This window comes from Pelobates fuscus, chromosome 8 (genome assembly GCF_036172605.1).
Source record: "Pelobates fuscus isolate aPelFus1 chromosome 8, aPelFus1.pri, whole genome shotgun sequence".
NCBI classification, from domain to species: Eukaryota; Metazoa; Chordata; class Amphibia; order Anura; family Pelobatidae; genus Pelobates; species Pelobates fuscus.
In genome coordinates, this window is record NC_086324.1 from 176,828,431 (window position 1) to 176,848,770 (window position 20,340).

The window sequence follows — 20,340 nt, forward strand, 5'->3', positions numbered from 1 at the left end:
CCATCTGGTAATAGTAATATGGGGAAAAGGAGTTATATGAAAAAAACTCACATGTCCCAGAGCCCTATCACCCCTGGCTCTGGGTTTGAAATGCTCCTTGGGAGAGGGGATATTCCCACACTGCAGGGTAATCCAGAGGATATGTCCACTGATGATTCTGTTGTGGTGTGTATAACCGGAAGAAGCCTGTCGGAAGAAGCCTGTGGAGGCGGGCGAAACGCATCACACGGACGTCATTGGAGGGCGGACCCGGAAGCGATCACGTGACCGGACTACAACCAGGAAGCGTTTTCGAGTATATGTGTTTTATGCTTTTATGTGGGTGACTCTGCGAGTTCATACCCACCACATCCAAAGTAAGGGTTTTTAACCTATTTTGTACAATAAACCTAATTGTGATATTATTCAATTGGGGGTCCTGCCCTTCTTCCTTTTATACACAGCACAACAGAATCATCAGTGGACATATCCTCTGGATTACCCTGCAGTGTGGGAATATCCCCTCTCCCAAGGAGCATTTCAAACCCAGAGCCAGGGGTGATAGGGCTCTGGGACATGTGAGTTTTTTCATATAACTCCTTTTCCCCATATTACTATTACCAGATGGTCTGCACCATTATTTGTTTCTTTGTATTTACAGATTAATTTAGCGCGTTCTTTTTGGTAATTACCACTACATATCAGCACAACCAAAACACTGCTCTACCAGCACTGCATCTTCACACCTATACACATCATCATAAACAATGTACTATTCCATACCAGCACTGTTTTACCAGCTCTGCATCTTCACAGCTCTAACCAAACACCACTACACATCATCAATAACCCTACACTAACACACTGCTTTACTGGCACTGCACCTCCCCACCACTACACATCATCATTAACACTGCACTAACACCTCCACAGCTCTACCCAAACACCACTACACATTATCAATAACCCTACACTAACACACTGCTTTACTGGCACTGTACCTCCCCACCAGTGCACATCATTATCAACACTACACTAACACCTCCACAGCTCTACCCAAACACAACTACACATTATCAATAACCCTACACTAACACACTGCTTTACTGGCAGTGCACCTCCTCACCACTACACATCATTAACAACACTACAATAACACCTCCACAGCTCTACCCAAACACCACTACACATTATCAATAACCCTACACTAACACACTGCTTTACTGGCACTGCACCTCCCCACCACTACACATCATCATTAACACTGCACTAACACCTCCACAGCTCTACCCAAACACCACTACACATTATCAATAACCCTACACTAACACACTGCTTTACTGGCACTGTACCTCCCCACCAGTGCACATCATTATCAACACTACACTAACACCTCCACAGCTCTACCCAAACACCACTACACATTATCAATAACCCTACACTAACACACTGCTTTACTGGCACTGTACCTCCCCACCAGTGCACATCATTATCAACACTACACTAACACCTCCACAGCTCTACCCAAACACCACTACACATTATCAATAACCCTACACTAACACACTGCTTTACTGGCACTGCACCTCCCCACCACTACACATCATCATTAACACTGCACTAACACCTCCACAGCTCTACCCAAACACCACTACACATTATCAATAACCCTACACTAACACACTGCTTTACTGGCACTGTACCTCCCCACCAGTGCACATCATTATCAACACTACACTAACACCTCCACAGCTCTACCCAAACACCACTACACATTATCAATAACCCTACACTAACACACTGCTTTACTGGCACTGTACCTCCCCACCACTACACATCATTATCAACACTACACTAACACCTTAACAGCTCTACCCAAACACCACTACACATTATCAATAACCCTACACTAACACACTGCTTTACTGGCACTGCACCTCCCCACCACTACACATCATCATTAACACTGCACTAACACCTCCACAGCTCTACCCAAACACCACTACACATTATCAATAACCCTACACTAACACACTGCTTTACTGGCACTGTACCTCCCCACCAGTGCACATCATTATCAACACTACACTAACACCTCCACAGCTCTACCCAAACACCACTACACATTATCAATAACCCTACACTAACACACTGCTTTACTGGCACTGTACCTCCCCACCAGTGCACATCATTATCAACACTACACTAACACCTCCACAGCTCTACCCAAACACCACTACACATTATCAATAACCCTACACTAACACACTGCTTTACTGGCACTGCACCTCCCCACCACTACACATCATCATTAACACTGCACTAACACCTCCACAGCTCTACCCAAACACCACTACACATTATCAATAACCCTACACTAACACACTGTTTTACTGGCACTGCATCTCCCCACCAGTGCACATCATTATCAACACTACACTAACACCTCCACAGCTCTACCTAAACACCACTACACATTATCAATAACCCTACACTAACACACTGCTTTACTGGAACTGCACCTCCCCACCACTACACATCATCATTAACACTGCACTAACACAATGCATTTGCATCTCTAACCTGCTACCAAGCAAAGTAAGTTCACATTTTATATAATATTTACATAATGTTTCACCATAAAGATGGCTTACTTTTAATATGCTCATATATTTCTGAACAACTCTCCCCCAATATATATTTACAGGCAATTTATTACCCCTGAACGAGGAGGTAGAGTGGTGCACAGATTATGCGAGGAATGTAGACCGACTGATGGATGAAATTATAAACCCCAATTATACAGAATTTATTTTTCCAATCTATGTGCACAGGTGAGACAATTCCTGTTTATGTGAGGAGTAGAATTCATTAGGTGTGGGACGGCTGGACTGATGATGTCACACACCGATAACTCTCCGATGTGACTTTAACCCCTTAAGGACCAAACTTCTGGAATAAAAGGGAATCATGACGTCACACATGTCATGTGTCCTTAAGGGGTTAAACACACTAACATAATATCAGTTTTCTTTTTAAATCTATTTCCTTATCCCTTTAATACTACTGATTGTTGTCCATGTCTTTTTTTTTTTTTTTTAATTAAACGTGAATTGTCATTAGACTGTGAGTATTCTTTGTTCTTTTTTTATTCAGTGTGCAAAATCCAATTGCACAACAGGAAATTGGAACATACAAATATTTGCTGAACACGGCAAGAATACTGACAGGTAAACACATTTATAATCTCAATGAGGTTTGATATCTATTAAGAATGTTACAATGTTTCATGTTGTTTCAACAAGGTTAGGACTGCATGGAACATCTAAAATGTTGGTGTGAGCATGGTTAAAGGGATCCTACAGTGCCAGGAAAACAAACCATTTTTTTTTTTTTGTAAAACCCCATCAGCCACTTACCTTAATCCAGTGCTGGGTTCCCTTGGCATTGGTGACCTCTCCTGCCGACGTCAGTTCCGGAGTCGAGCCGAATGTGCATGCACAGCCAAAGGCGCGTGCGCGTTAAAACCTGCCCAAACCCCAGCTCCAGTCACAGTGTGATTGGCATTGACAGCTTGCATGAGATGCAACACAAGAAGGAGATCGCTCTCTGCTGTGTGAGCTGGTAAATCCCTCTGTCAATGTCAGCAGGGTTAATGTTGGGGTTAGTGTTAGGGTAGGGTTATGGGTAGGGTCAGTGTAGACTTATTGTTGGGTAAGGTAAGGGTTAATAGTATTTTAGGGTTATGTATAGTGTAGGATTAAGGCTAGGGTATGTGTATGATTAGAGTTAATGTAAGCATATGGTTAGAGTTAGGTTTGGTAAAGCGTTAGAGGCAGTTGGTGTAGGGCTAACATCCAGGGCCGGATTAACATAGGGGCTGATGGAGCTGCAGCTCCAGGCCCAGGCCCATGGAATAGGCCCATTGGTTTAAAAAAAAAAAAAAAAAAAAAAAAATTTTTTTTTTGACATTTTTTTTTTTTTTTTACACACTACTCTTAGGGTTGCCAGGTATTTCTCATGTATTTCTTAGGGTTGCCAGGTATTTCTTAGAAGTATTTCTCAGGTATTTGAGGCTGCCTAGCCGGTGCCGGTATTGCAGTAATACCGGCAATACAAATGTCTGTCTCAATATAAACATAGATTATTCTGCAATACCAGCGCCGGCCAGTAGGGGTCGCTGTTTGTGTGGAGAGAGGCAGTGATAAGAAGTTACGGCATCTCCCTCCCTGCCTGTCTACTCACTGATCCACGGGGGAGCAGCTCTGCACAGAGAGTCCAGACAGCAGCTCCGAGACATGGGGACGCTGAGACATTGGGACACTGGGCAACATGGGGACCCTGAGCATGGACGTCCGCAGGAATTTTTCCGGGGGGGCATAATTGTAATGACATCCATGCTTGGCCCCTTTTTGACAGTGTCATGAAAGGGAAGGAGCATAGTCATTTTCACATAAAGCAAGGATGAATAGCGTTTTCACAACTATGGTGTCAGGAATATATGTTTGTATTCCTGACACTATAGTGTTCCTTTCATCAAATTACAGGAACATTCTGGTCACCATAACAACTTTATCTAAATGAAAATGCTGTGATGCAAGGAGGCCCCTGGGTGCTCTTTCTTTTGAAGGGGTGAAACCGCTCTCAAATGGTTTACCCCCAAAGGCTTCCTTTAGCTGCAGATCTCCAGGTCCCTCAGTGGTATTCGACTTCTGAAACAGAGTGTCAGAAAGTGCAGATTGACGTGCTGAGTGTTTATTATTTACTGAGTGTCAGGAAACACAGAGGGCCGCTGGGTAGGGGTGCCTCTGATTGGCTAGAGTGGTCAGCTGACACTCTAAGCCAATCGCTAGTTCCCAATTCATAAAAATGTTTTACGTTTTTATGAATGGGGAGCTACTGATTGGCTTAGAGTGCTAACTGACCCATCTAGCCAATCAGCGGCACCCCTACCCAGCGGCCCTCTGTGTTTCCTGACACTCAGTAAATAAAAGTGAACACATTAACACTGATATTCTTTGTTTTTACCTGGGGAGATGAGAAGGTCCAAAGTTTCCCTGCCAGGCCCAGGTACCAACGCCTTATGATGTGGTGTCCAGAATGAAGTGCTCCAATCTAATTTTCTTCTCCTTTATTTAACACAGTCTTCTTTGTCTTCTGAGACTCCTTCTGCTCCTTTACCTTTCTGCTACTTTCTGCTTATTTTGCGCCCTTCTGCTCCTTTCTCTTTCTGATCCCTTTCTGCTCCTTGATGGCTCTTCCTGCTCCTTGATGGCCCTTCCTGCTTCTTGCAGACCCTTCCTGCTTCTTACTGCCCTTCCTGCTTCTTTCTGCCCCTTCCAGCTTCTTGCAGCCCCTTGCTGATCCTTTCTGTTCCTTCTGATTCTTCCTGTCCCTTCCTGCTCCTTGCTGCCCCTTCCTGCTCCTTGCTGCCCCTTCCTGCTCCTTGCAGACCCTTCCTGCTTTTTGCAGACCCTTCCTGCTTTTTGCAGACCCTTCCTACTCCTTTCTGCCCCTTCTTTCTCCTTGCTGCCCCTTCCTACTTCTAGCAGACCCTTACTACTCCTAGCAGACCCCTCCTGCCCCTTGCAGACCCTTTCTACTCCTTGCTGACCCCTCCTGCTCCTTGCTGCCTCTTCCTACTCCATGCTGCCCCTTCCTACTCCATGCTGCCCCTTGCTGACCCCTCCTGCCTCTTGCAGACCCTTTCTACTCCTTGCTGACCCCTCCTGCTCCTTGCTGACCCCTCCTGCTCCTTGCTGCTCCTTCTACTTTACCCTCCTGCTCCTTGAAAACCTTTCGACCCCTTCCTGCTTCTTGCTGCCCCTTTCTATTCCTTGCTGACCCCTCCTGCCCCTTGCAGAACCTTTCTGCTCCTACTTTACCTTCCTCTATGCGGTCTCCCCCACCCCCCATCCCTCACTTACCTGCTCTGTAGGCTGCCTCTGTGCTGCTCCCCTGCGGTTTCAGTCATGAGAGAGAGGCAGGGATAAGCTGTAGCTTCCTGCCTTTCTCAATTCACAGCACCACCTACTGGCCAGCGCTGGTATTGCACTGTATTCTCACACTAAAACGAAAAATAGCAGCACAAGCTGAAATATCCTGGGGGGAGGGGGGAGGCCAAGTACCCCCCTTTACCCCCCCATTTGGACGCCCATGACCCTGAGACACTAGGGACACAGTGGTCCCATGTCTCCCAGTGGCCCCTAGTCTGTGTCCCCATGTCTCCCAGCCATTGTCCCTAGTGTCTCAGTGGCCCCATGTCTCCCAGTGTCCCCATGTCTCTAAGTATCCCCTAGTGTCCTAGTGACATCAGGACACTGGGAGACATGAGGACACAGACTCTAAGGGACACTGGGAGACATGGGGATACAAACACTAGGGGACACTGGGCGACATGGGGACACTGAGAGGCATGGAGACACAGGAAGACATGGGGAGACTGGGCGACTTTGAGACATAGGAGACATGGCAGTGTCCCCATGTCTCCCAGCCAGTGTCCCTAGTATCTCAGTATCCCCATGTGTCCCTGGTGTCTCTCAGTGTCTGTAGTGTGCCAGTGTCCCTAGTGTCTCAGTGTTCCCTAGACTCCCAAAGTCCCCTAGTCTCCCAATGTCTCTGTGTCCCCATGTCTCCTAGTGTCTCAGTGTCCCCTAGTATAAAAGAAAAAATCTCAGGCACTCACTGTGATAGATTTAGGCAGGTTTATTGGACACCGCAACGTTTCAACCTGTACCCAGGTCTTTATCAAGTCTCCAATGTCCCCTATGTATCAGTGTCCCCTATGTATCAGTGTCCCCTATGTATCAGTGTTTCAGTGCCCCATGTCTCTCAGTGCCCATAGTGTCTCTGTGCCCGTAGTGTGTCTGTGCCCGTAGTGTCTCAGTGTCCCCTAGTATAAAAGAAAAAAATCTCAGGCACTCACTGTGATAGCTTTAAGCAGGTTTATTGGATACCGCAACATTTTGACCTGTACCCAGGTTTTTATCAAGCCTCCAGTGTCCCCTATATATCACAGTGTCTCAGTGCCCCATGTCTCCCCGTGTCCCCTCGTGTCTGTCACCCAGTGTCCCCAAGAGTCTCAGATTTCCCAGGTCTCCTAGTGTTCCCTAGTATCTGTGTCCCCATGTCTCCCAGTGTCCCAATGTCTCTCAATGTCCCCTAGTGACATGGGGACACTGGGAAACATGAGGACACAAACACTTAGGGACTGGGAGACATAGGGACACAGACATTCCCCCTTCTTGTGTATGTTCGCCCTTTCGGCCGTTCTGGTTATGTGATTTGTGTCAGTAGCCCACCCTTCTACCGCATCCATAGACTTCCTGCTTTACTGGACACTGCTGTTAGGGGGTATGGGTTTACTTGAAAGATGAAAGCATGAGATTAGCAAAGGGTATGTGTTTTCTCATAGTTGCATCCTATGAGTTTCCCTACAGCATCATCTCCATCAGATACATGACGCTTAGGAGGTAGGACTGTTTTAGTGTTTTTGGTCAAAGAGATTTTGTAATTAGGCCCATCATAATTATCAGCACCAGGCCCACTGGGCTCTTAATCCAGCCCTGCTAACATCAACTGCCAAAAAGTATATCTAGATCCTAGACATATGAGGCATTTAACATTCAGAGCTTTTTTGAGATCTCTTTATTTAGTTGCACTTTTATTTTTTATTATTACATTATTTATTCACACTTAATATGGTTTTAGTTATATACAGTAGTTCACAAAAGTGAATACACTCCTCACATGTTTGTAAATATGTTATTATTTATCTTTGTGTCGCCATACATATTTTGTTATTTATTTTTCAAAGGGAAAAAAACATTTTAATATCATATATATATAACTTATATATATATATACAGTATCTCACAAAAGTGAGTACACCCCTCACGTTATTGTAAATATTTTATTATATCTTTTCATGTGACAACACTAAAGAAATGACACTCTGCTACAATGTAAAGTAGTAAGTGTACAGCCTGTATAACCGTGTAAATGTGCTGTACCCTCAAAATAACTCAACACACAGCCATTAATGTCTAAACCGTTGGCAACAAAAGTGAGTACACCCCTCACATTTCAAGTGGAAAGGTCCAAATTGGGCTCCAAGTGTCAATATTTTGCGTGGCCACCATTATTTTCCAGCACTGCCTTAACTCTCATGGGCATGGAGTTCACCAGAGCTTCACAAGTTGCCACTGGAGTCCTCTTCCACCCCTCCATGACAACATCACGGAGCTGGTGGATGTTAGAGACCTTGCGCTCCCCCACCTTCCATTTGAGGATGCCCCACAGATGCTCAATAGGGTTTAGGTTTGGAGACATGCTTGGCCAGTTTATCACCTTCACCTTCAGCTTCTTTTGCAAGGCAGTGGTCGTCTTGGAGGTGTGTTTGGAGTCATTATCATGTTGGAATACTGTCCTGCGGCCCAGTCTCCGAAGAGAGGGGATCATGCTCTGCTTCAGTATGTCACAGTACATGTTGGCATTCATGGTTCCCTTAATGAACTGTAGCTCCCCAGTGCTGGCAGCACTCATGCAGGCCATAGGCGTGCGCACAGGGTGTGCCGGGTGTGCCTGGGCACACCCTAATCCCCGCGGCACGCCTATGTATTGAGACCGGCAGGGGAGATCTCAGGATCTCCCCTGCCGGCTCATGCAGAGCCGGCGCTATCCGAGCGCCGGCTCTGCTCTCAGCCTCCCCTCCCCGGCTCACATGCAGGGAGGGAGGCAGGAGAGGACCGGCGGAGCTCTTGCCAGCAGCTCCGCCGGGTTCCTCTCGCGAGATCTCAGCGTTGCCGCGGCAACGCTCAGATCTCGCGTGAGTGAACTCTAGCCCTGCGGGGCTAGAGTTCACTCTCCACTGGACCACCAGGGATGGATGGCGGCAGCAGGATCCCCCCTCCCAGGCATAAGGTAAGAAGGGAGGGGGGATAACTGATCTGCCCCCACCTCCACTGGACCACCAGGGAAAGCAGCAAGGAAGGATCCCCCCTCCCTACATAAAGTAAGAAGGGAGGGGGGATATTGAGTAATGTACCTCCACCCCCCACAATCACCCACACACACATATACACAGCACCAACACACATACAGCACCTACACACAGCACCCACACACAGCACCCACACACAGCACCCATAGACATACACAGCACCCACACACATACACAGCACCCACAGACATACACAGCACCCACAGACATACACAGCACCCACACACATACAGCACCCACACACATACACAGCACCCACAGACATACACAGCACCCACAGACATACACAGCACCCACACACAGCACCCACACACAGCACCCATAGACATACACAGCACCCACACACATACACAGCACCAACACACATACAGCACCCACACACACAGCACCCTCACAAACACACAGCACTCTCACACACATTACACAAACAGCACTCTCACACTCACACAGCACACTAACAGTACCCTCACAAACACAAACAGGACCCTAACAAACACACACAGCACACTACCAGTACCCTCACACACAAACATCACCCTCACACACAGTACATTTACAGCACCCTCACAAGTGCACACACACACACAAACAGCACCCTGACACACAGTACATTCACAGCACACTCACAAGCACGCACACACAAACACCCTCACCCACATAGTACACTACCAGCACCCTCACACACACATCACACTAACAGCACCCTCACACAGCACACACACAGCTTTGTGTATGTGTGTGTATATATGTGTATATATATACATACATACATATACATATATATATATATATATGTATCCATGATCCTGATGAAAGTCAGTAGTGACTGAAACGTTGATCCTGGATTTTTAATTTTTTCCATTAAACTTTGGACTTTTAATTACGTGAGTGCAACCATTCCTTTGAATTACCTATATATATATATATATATATATATATATATATATATATACGCCGCGTGTGCTTGTGCTTTAGGGTGCACACCCTAATGCAATAGGCTGCGCACGCCTATGATGCAGGCCCAGACCGTGACACTCCCACCACCATGCTTGACTGTAGGCAAGACACACTTGTCTTTGTACTCCTCACCTGGTTGCTGCCACACACACTAAAAGATGTTTAGATTAAAATCACTTTATTGAATACAAGTGCTATAAGCTTAACAATCAGAGTCTGAAAATATTTTCTATGTCCATTTATTAATATAAAATTGCACCTTCTTCCTTCCCTTACTTTGCCCCTTTTTCTATTTCTCAATTTACTTCTCATTTGTCATCTTAGGGATCACCCCCATTATCGTCCTGACACATAAATCCTACGGTGGTCTGACCGCAATGCGCACAACCTTCCAAGACATGGGATTCGATAAGATCTACGCCATTGAGAATTACACAGAAAACGATCATCAGAGAATTCTAGGAAAACATGAAGAAATTCAGGAACTTCTCTGTCAAGTTCTAAAGAACGTTGATTTCTGTATGGAAAAGGAGAGGAATCAGGAACATGAAAGGGGCGAAAGGATGAAATTTGTTCTTAAATACATAAAGGATGCTGACGATGAGAAGAGAAAGAGAGAATATGAAGAGGAAATGGAGAGATTAGAATATTTGAATAAACGTAAACATATTATACTAGGTATACATAAAAGATATGAACTATGTGCAGAAATGCTAATAGAAAATTAAACAAAAAAAGATCCCCCGGGAACGTGCACAATAGAGTAAGTTTTCTATTAGCCCTTATTGCCTGAATGAATTACAGTAACTAAACGTCTAATATTTGTTTGTGGTGTTTTTTCATATATTTATATCATATAAGATCCAGTGCACTCGCTCATTCCCTAAACAGCAATTTCAAGTCATACAGATTGTAATAATTTTGTTTAAAAACAACTCACCTAGGCACAAATAATGGGGGTTTAGTTACATTATATGATCATACATTGCATAAGCCTGCCAACTACGTCAATGTACCCCATCTTTGGCAGGTCCTACTCTAGCAGCCTAATATCTGCTCTTATTAGATTTTTTGTTGTTGGAGGATATGCCAATTTTTATTAATGGTCTTCTTAAGGATTCCTGTATTACTAGAATAATTAAAAATAAAGGGAATTTGGTTTGTCTTTAATATCTCCTGTTTATCTTTAAGTAAATCTGATCTTGTAATAGCATCAATCGTTCTAAAACTCTGCAGAAGTACCTCTTCTTTATACCCCTTCTGTGCAAATAGTTTTTTTTCAAAATCTCTGATTGTTCATTAAAATCCTTTTGGTCTGTGCAATTTCGTTTCAGTCGTAGAAATTGACCCTTTGGTATGTTACTTAACCAGGGATCATGAATAGAGATAAAAATGTTAAGATCTAAAAAATCTATAGAGGCAGAGCTGATACTTTTTGTCATTTTAATCCCCCAGTCATTTTGATTGAGGTACTTAAAAAATTCGTTAAAATCACTCTGTTCCTTTCCATACCATAAAAATATCATCAATATACCTTGTATAGAGGACCAAGTTTGCCCCATAATCATGTCCTTGATATAGAAAAGTTCTCTCCCAAAAGGACATGAATAAATTAGTGTAACTTGGGGCAAACTTGGTCCCCATAGCTGTGCCACGAATCTGTAGATTTGAAACCAAAAATAATTGTTAGTTAAAATCATAAAAATCCCCTTACTTAAAAATTCAATTTGAATATCTGTAAATTCTTTCGATTGTTTAAGGTAAAATTCCACAGCTTTGAGTCCCCTTTGATGTTAAATAATGGTATATAGACTCGTCACATCACATGTGACTAAAACATATTCTTCTTCCCACTTAAAATCATACCTAAAATTCATAAAAGCCTAGATAACCCACCCGGAAGACCAATCGTCTCAAGAATAGACTCAGATTTAACACCGCTATCTCAATATATATATTATTTCCTCCAACCACTTGTAAAGTCTTGTCCAGCGTATTTGAAAGATTCTATGAGTCTTTTAAATAGTTTAAATGATTTTAAGTGGGAAGAAGAATATTTTTAAGTTTCCAAAGGATGTCTTCTATTGCTAGTCGAGACTGCTAATGTATCATTTTACAGCAGGCTCTAAGGCATATTGCAATACCTCTGTGCAGCCAGTGAATAAAATCATATATAAATAATTAGCTACATTTATCCCTGCGATAATCTAAAGCTACAAGGATTTGATCATAAAAAAAGAACATTAATTAGGTGAAAAGTAACGATATACATTAAGGTCACAATGCAGCCCAGTGGGTTCCTTTGACGTATGTTGTCGTTTAACTTTATTGTTTGCAGAACTTGTTTTGTTACGTTTGTCTCTGGACACATGTTCATAGATTGGGGAGCAGCAATCTAACCTTTCTTTAATTACTATATTCCACTAAGCTGTATTGTAACCTGCAAAAAAACAGATAACCGAGGTGGACCAAACCACTATAGGTGTCTCTCAGTGGAGCGCTACGAAAAGCAGACTTACCCCTATATACAATGGAGAAATATGCAGTAGTATAATTACTATATGATAAAGAGATATACACAATGGTGAAGTATATCAAGGTCCAGTAACATAAATGAGAAGATAGTAGGGACCACACTCACATGGTTAAGAGCCACATACGGAGAGGCTCAAATCACTTCAGCATAGGTATATTAAGGTAATACCAAAACCTTCTTATGGTGTCCGGTCAGTATCCTCACCAAAAAAAGAAGAGAAACAAGAGAAAATTTATTTGTGCAGTATTATCAAGATGTTAAATTGCAAATCCCCCTATGACATGAAGTAATTGCTCACCTTGTGAAGAGCCAATTATACTAGGCTCTTGGTATGCAGGTAGGTGTGCTATTAAGGAGAGCACAACCCCTCTTGATTCCAGGAAAAACAGCAGAGGACTAGTGGGTACAAGTATACTAAAAAAAGGCACTTTAATAAAACAACAGACAATCTAATAATAAAATGTGCAGTAATACCAGTCCACCATATAGTCCACTTCCAAGACGCGTTTCGCTTGTGCAGCTGATTTCCTGTGTCCATCTGGAATATAAACCCAAAGGTCCTCCTTTGATTGGCTAATGCTGTATTCCAAACTCCAATCCTCTTCTTCGTTTGAAGAGGTGTGTTATAGTCAGCTGAAGCTGTTCATCGCTTGATTCCGAAACCAGACGTGACGCGACAGACCAGTACGTGACATCACTTCCGGTTTCATCAATCTCCATGTACCCAGCTTACAATCACTAAGCAGCCATCTTGCATTATACTTTGTGTGTGAAATTTGGGGGTATTCACACGAGTGTGAGCTGCTTTTTCACCTGCATCCATTGTTTGGTTTATCTACTAAGCGCCTTTATACACAGAGCTCCATTGTTTGGTTTATCTACTAAGCGCCTTTATACACAGAGCTCCATTGTTTGGTTTATCTACTAAGCGCCTTTATACACAGAGCTCCATTGTTTGGTTTATCTACTAAGCGCCTTTATACACAGAGCTCCATTGTTTGGTTTATCTACTAAGCGCCTTTATACACAGAGCTACGTTGTTTGGTTTATCTACTAAGCGCCTTTATACACAGAGCTACGTTGTTTGGTTTATCTACTAAGCGCCTTTATACACAGAGCACTCTTTTCTGTATTGGTTTATATTGTAACCTGTCTGTTTAAACATATTCATTAAATAAAGCACAATTTTATAATGTTCCCTTGCTGATGTGTTTAAATATGTTATATTAGTTTAAAATTAACCTATAAGCTGCAGTAGGAGATAATGATTTATTAAACACTACAGAAATAAGAACACATTTTATTACATAGATAGATAGATAGATAGATAATGTATAGACAGATAGATAGACAGATAGCTAGATAGATAGATAGATAATGTATAGACAGATAGATAGATAGATAGATAGATAGATAATAGATAGATAGATAGATATTGGATAGATACTGGATGGATACTGGATGGATAGATAGATAGATAGATAGATAGATAGATAGATAGATAGATAGATAGATAGATAGATAGATAGATAATGTATAGATAGATAGATAGATAGATAGATAGATAATGTATAGACAGATAGACAGATAGATAGATAGATAGATAGATACTGGATAGATAGATAGATAGATAATGTATAGACAGATAGACAGATAGATAGATAGATAGATAGATACTGGATAGATAGATAGATAGATAGATAATGTATAGATAGATAGATAGATGGATAGATAATGTATATATAGATAGATAGATAATGTATAGACAGATAGACAGATAGATAGATAGATAGATAATGTATATATAGATAGATAGATAGATCGTGTGGCGAAAGGGACCTCGCCACTAGTTTTTGGAGGGGACTGATTGCCAGCCTCATGCCTTGGGACTATGGCCCCTGAGAGATTGGGCACTTTAAAAACAGTATTGGGGCTTGAGGACTTGTATTGGTGTTTAAAAGACTGTTCTGACATGTATAGTATAGGCAACTGTATATCTGCATTCATCTATGATGTAACATACTGGGCTTTTGCATAAGCCGTAAATGCACACTTTTTGCATGCTACCTTTGTCAAGATGGAAAAATTAAGAATTAAAAAAAATGTATGCATAACTAACGTGCCACATTATTGTACTAATATAAATATGCGAAACAAGCCTGCTAACGCTGTTGTGGCGACACAGGCACTGGTGTACTCACCTGCATACCTAAAAATAAAGAATTTAAAAAAATAAAAATAAAAGACTGTTCTGGCCCTTTAATTGGAACTGGCTGCTTTGTCCCTTCTCAATCTCTATATCAGACCTTGCTAAACTTAAACCCCATGGCAATTTGACTGTGTTTGTGGGATCTGAGTGCTGTTCGGATATATTGAGCGCTCAGATCCAAGCTATCTTGGGATAGGTTGAATGTGGGGGTTCTGTTCAGTATGATAGGAATTATGTATTTTTGTGTATTTTTGCTGTTGTTGTGAATAGAGATGTTTTCTGTATGCTGGAGATAATTGGCTTACCACACCCAAGCCATGCTTGCAGTTGGTCAAATAGGACTTCCATCTAACTTTTGACCCACTGGACCAATTTGTATGATTTTGACATATGTTTGTATTTGGAATATGCTTTATGTGAATGTGATGTATACTTTTAAAGTTATGAATATTGTGTAAAACTGTGTATTTTCCTGCCTGTGATAATTACGTTAGCCCATTGTGTTCAGTAATTATATCACAGGCAGAGGGGAGGATTTTGTGGGAATGAATGGGAGTGTTTTACTATATTGTACGTGTTTGGTTGGTTGTTCTTCAAAACCCTGTGGGCGGTACTATGTGTGTAAAATGTGCATAAAAGCAGAGTGTTTCATTAACACTTCAGTTCTACTTCACCCTCAATTTGGAGTGCTGTCTCTTATTGGGGGAATCTGCTACAAGGGATTGCTATGCTATTCATACTCCCTTGCTAAATCACTACTAAGCTCTTGTAAGAGCTTGTTCCTGTCTTGCTCTCTGGAGGAGTCTACGGTGGTTATGGTGTCGGCTGGAGTGCTTGGAGCCCTCAGGAAGCGCTAGGAGCATCCATCAACGGAGGTACCCAGTCGGGGTGCCAGGTGATCCGTTACAGATAGATAGATAGATAGATAGATAGATAGATAGATAGATAGATAGATACTGGATAGATACTGTATAGATAGATAGATAGATAGATAGATACTGTATAGATAGATAGATAGATAGATAGATAGATAGATACCGTATAGATAGATAGATAGATAGATAGATAGATAGATAGTGTATAGATAGATAGACAGACAGATAGATAGATACTGTATAGATAGATAGATAGATGGATTGATACCGTATAGATAGATAGATACTGTTTAGATAGATACTGTATAGATAGATAGATACCGTATAGATAGATAGATACCGTATAGATAGATAGATAGATAGATAGATAGATACTGTATAGATAGATAGATAGATAGATACCGTATAGATAGATAGATAGATAGATACTGTATAGATAGATAGATACCGTATAGATAGATAGATACTGTATAGATAGATAGATACTGGATAGATAGATAGATAGATACTGTATAGATATATAGATACCGTATAGATAGATAGATACTGTATAGATAGATAGATAGATAGATAGATACTGGATAGATAGATAGATAGATAGATAGATAGATAGATAGATAGATAGATACTGTATAGATAGATAGATAGATAGATACCGTATAGATAGATAGATACTGTATAGATAGATAGATAGATAGATACTGGATAGATAGATAGATAGATAGATACCGTATAGATAGATAGATACCGTATAGATAGATAGATACCGTATAGATAGATACTGGATTGGATGGATGGATGGATAGATAGATAGAAGCATTGAGAGACAGACAGAGATGGAGATATCTGTTATTATTTCTTCGTATACATTTTTCTATCAAGGCGATATATGCAATATTTATAACACACAATACAACCAATCATTCTGTAGGAAATTGTGGGGGTTAGTTTAGACGTCTTTCTTTCTGCAGTAGATGCTCTAATATGCTGATAATAAGGAGTGAGTGCTAGAAGTTTTGATGGTTATTTCACTGGCTAGAAATATTGTAACGGCTTCATATCTTGTGGAGAGACTTGTGCGCTTCTGAAAACTCTAATTCTTCATTTGTCAATAGATGTTTTACATTGAGTCGAGAATCTTCTGTCCCAGTTATTACTGGATGGAGCATTTACTGTCATCTTCCCGGCCTGTTTGATTGCTTCTTCTATCATTGATGTTTGGTACTTGCAGCAGACATTTGCCTTTGTTGTGCAGTAAATATTTGTTGCCTTTTTTGAGCATCCTCCATTCTTTGTCTTTCTTCTTCCATTTCCTGTTTTTTCTTCTCATCATCGGCCGCCTTAATGTATTTAAGGATAATCTTCGTTCTGTCTTTCCTTTCACGTTTTGGATCTCTCTGCTTCGCCATGCAGAAATTGACTTCGTTCAGAACCTGGCAGAGAAAAGACAGAATTTCCTTGTGTTTTCCCAGCAATTCTTGGTGACTTTCCGAGGTGTAATTTTCAATTGCGTAGATCTGATCAGATCCCATGTCTTCAAATAGTTTACGCACCTCATTTAGATTGCCGGAGGTTTTATGAGTTAGAATAACTAGGGGGTTGATACCTGGAGAAACAAAATACTTGGCAGATTTATTGTCATAAAAATGAGAGGGAAACCAGTTAAATATGTTACAAAATATACTGCACATATAAGGGGTGGTTTATATATGTCATTTCGGGGTGGATTTATTTAAAGGAAATAGTCGTATGATAATTCTCCTTTTGATTTAGGAACCAGGGCTGAGAGATGTGTTAATGGCTGAATATGATAGATCTTCCAACGTTGATTACTATGTAACTCTGTATCTCGTCGGACGCATTCAATCAATGTGAGCAGTGACACAGCAGTTAAAGCTCTGTTAGTATTGATGTAATTCTTTCAGGATTTATTTATTTAACATTTTATTATTATTAGTAGTAGTAGTATTTACACGAAACATAGACCAGACTTTGTTAATTCAATGTTTAGATGATCCTTCCCGCTGTAATAATTCAGGCTGAGCATATTTACCTGTCAGTTCTGCGGCAGTTTTTAGGATATCTTTGTATTGATCAACTTCATGTTTTGATATTTTATTTCTTACACTAAAGTAATAAAAAGAGCAATATGAATAAATATGTGAGACAGAGAATGTGACTTGGAATAATTCCTTATATTTATATAATACTAACTTGTTTTTGATTGCTGGTATGCGCATCGAGACCCTATGGGTAATAAGACTGCGTTTCTTAAGAATTTTAATAAATAAATAAATAAATAAATAAACTGGGAGGTTCTGGACGTAACATAAATCAAGAGATCCAGTCTTCAGTCCCCCAATATATCCGATCTCCTTTACAAGATTTTTCCCTTTTATTTTTTACTGTTTAGTTAGTTTCTCCTATTTTTTTTATTGCAATTTGAAGTTGGGTTTGCTATATCTTGTAAATTGGGTGCTGGGCTGTTTATGATCTGAATGTTTTATAGTTACACCTATAGAAACATTATACGTCAGATGGGTGATACCTTCTAGACCCAGCTGGTATTACCTGCCTGGTTTAACTGTCTGTCACCTGATTGGCTCAAGCAATGATAGCTGCTTTTGTAGATTTGTACAGAATGGGGAAAAGCAAACTCAAAAATCATCAATGTAAACCATTAATAAAATATATTAGATTTAACACAGAGATGGCGCTTCCCCCTCGGTCCTGGTGATTTATTCCCTGGGTGATTTGTTCCCTGGGTGTTTAGGGGCCATGTAGGCTGCAGACCGAGCTCTCTCCCTGGTCTCTAAACAGCAAACACACTCGGAATAGGCCCACGCGTGTGCAGTTTGTGCCTTAACCCCTTAAGGACACATGACATGTGTGACATGTCATGATTCCCTTTTATTCCAGAAGTTTGGTCCTTAACCCCTTAAGGACACATGACGTGTGTGACATGTCATGATTCCCTTTTATTCCAGAAGTTTGGTCCTTAAGGGGTTAAGGGGTTAAAGGACCACTCTAGGCACCCAGACCACTTCAGCTTAATGAAGTGGTCTGGGTGCCAGGTCCAGCTAGGGTTAACCCATTTTTTCATAAACATAGCAGTTTTAGAGAAACTGCTATGTTTGTGAATGCGTTAAGCCTTCCCCTAATTCCTCTAGTGGCTGTCTCACTGACAGCCGCTAGAGGCGCTTGCGTGATTCTCACTGTGAAAATCACAGTGAGAGCACGCAAGCGTCCATAGGAAAGCATTATGAATGCTTTCCTATGTGACCGGCTGAATGCGCGCGCAGCTCTTGCCGCGCGTGCGCATTCAGCCGACGGGGAGGAGAAGAGGAGGATCGGAGGAGGAGAGCTCTCTGCCCACCGCTGGAAAAAGGTAAGTTTTAAACACTTTCCCCTTTCCAGAGCCGGGCGGGAGGGGGACCCTGTGCATAAACATGTTTTTTTTCACAATTAGGGATGGCATCTACAAGAAAAGAAAAGTGTGTGCTTATTATTTAAAGGAATTGATGCTGTGTCTAGAGTGAAATTACTGGATTGGGTTGGATTTGAGGTAGAACGTATATCCATTGTATTTCCTGAAGCAAAGTTTGATTTTTTTTAGGAAAAAAGGTTGCATAGGAGCTGTCACTGCATGTTCTTCAAAGGGATAATGACTACTAGTTTTTGGAACTGAACTTAATTATAAAGTAAAATGAATTGTTTCCCAAAAGAAGGGATTGTAGGTACATTTTGCATTTTTTTTAGAATAAAGTGTTGTATCTACGGGCTCAGAGATGTAGAGGTTTTATCTAATAGAAACAAGCCGGTATTTTCAGGAATATATGTTTTTTTTTTCTAATGTGGGAATATTTTAGTTGCATGTCGTATCCAAAGAAAAGTTTGTTTCTATTGTAATTCCTGAAGTGTCACGTCTACATTAATTGATAAGGAACACAACTGCAGATTTCTTAGGACTTCAATATTTTATTAGGACACTTAGAAGGTACTGAGACTTCAGTTCCAGAATTACAGGTACTGTATCTTTAAATAATAAACGGTTGCATTCAGTTTGCAGTGAGCAGGTTCTGAATCAATTAGAGTCTGTTATATTAGTTAACAGGTTAAATGGAAAGCAGTTATAAGAGATTGTTCAATTTGAAGTTATCAGTAGCAAGACAGGTGCGGCTGAACTTGAATAATAATATGAATTGAGGAACGCTGTAACTGGATTGGTTGATAACTTGATAGCAGACTTTGGTAAAAGAAATAAAGGCTTAAGAGATGGTAACTCTTAACACAGAGGCTATATGTTACTTAGCTTCCAGAAGTAGGAAAACAGGTTCCCAAGCTCTCCTCCGAGGAGTTTGTTTCCTGAGAGAGGTTGAAGAGAGTTCAGGCACTAGTCGAGGACGAGGAGAGATGAAGGGGATGTGAATAGTCTTCCAGTCCGGTCCGGTAACATATGGTGTTTGCAGAGAAGTCTTGAGCCGGTTAGTAAGTGCGGTACGCATTTCAATAATCCAGCGTCTATCAGCTGGTGCGGTCGCATTAAGTAGGAAGACCGCGTCAAAAGGGTGTGTGGCTAAGTTCCGTTAAACCCGGAAGTACGAGGAGATACCGGGAGGGTTTAAGGCATGACATGAAGGAAATATCACAATGTAACCGTCTGAAGGGTTTGTTTGGATCAGGAAAGATTCTGTATTACCTAAAGTATAAAGATCTAGACTTTCCAAGGTAAAGATTGGAAAGGAAAAGAACTCGTATTTCCTCAACTTGAAGTTGTATCCAA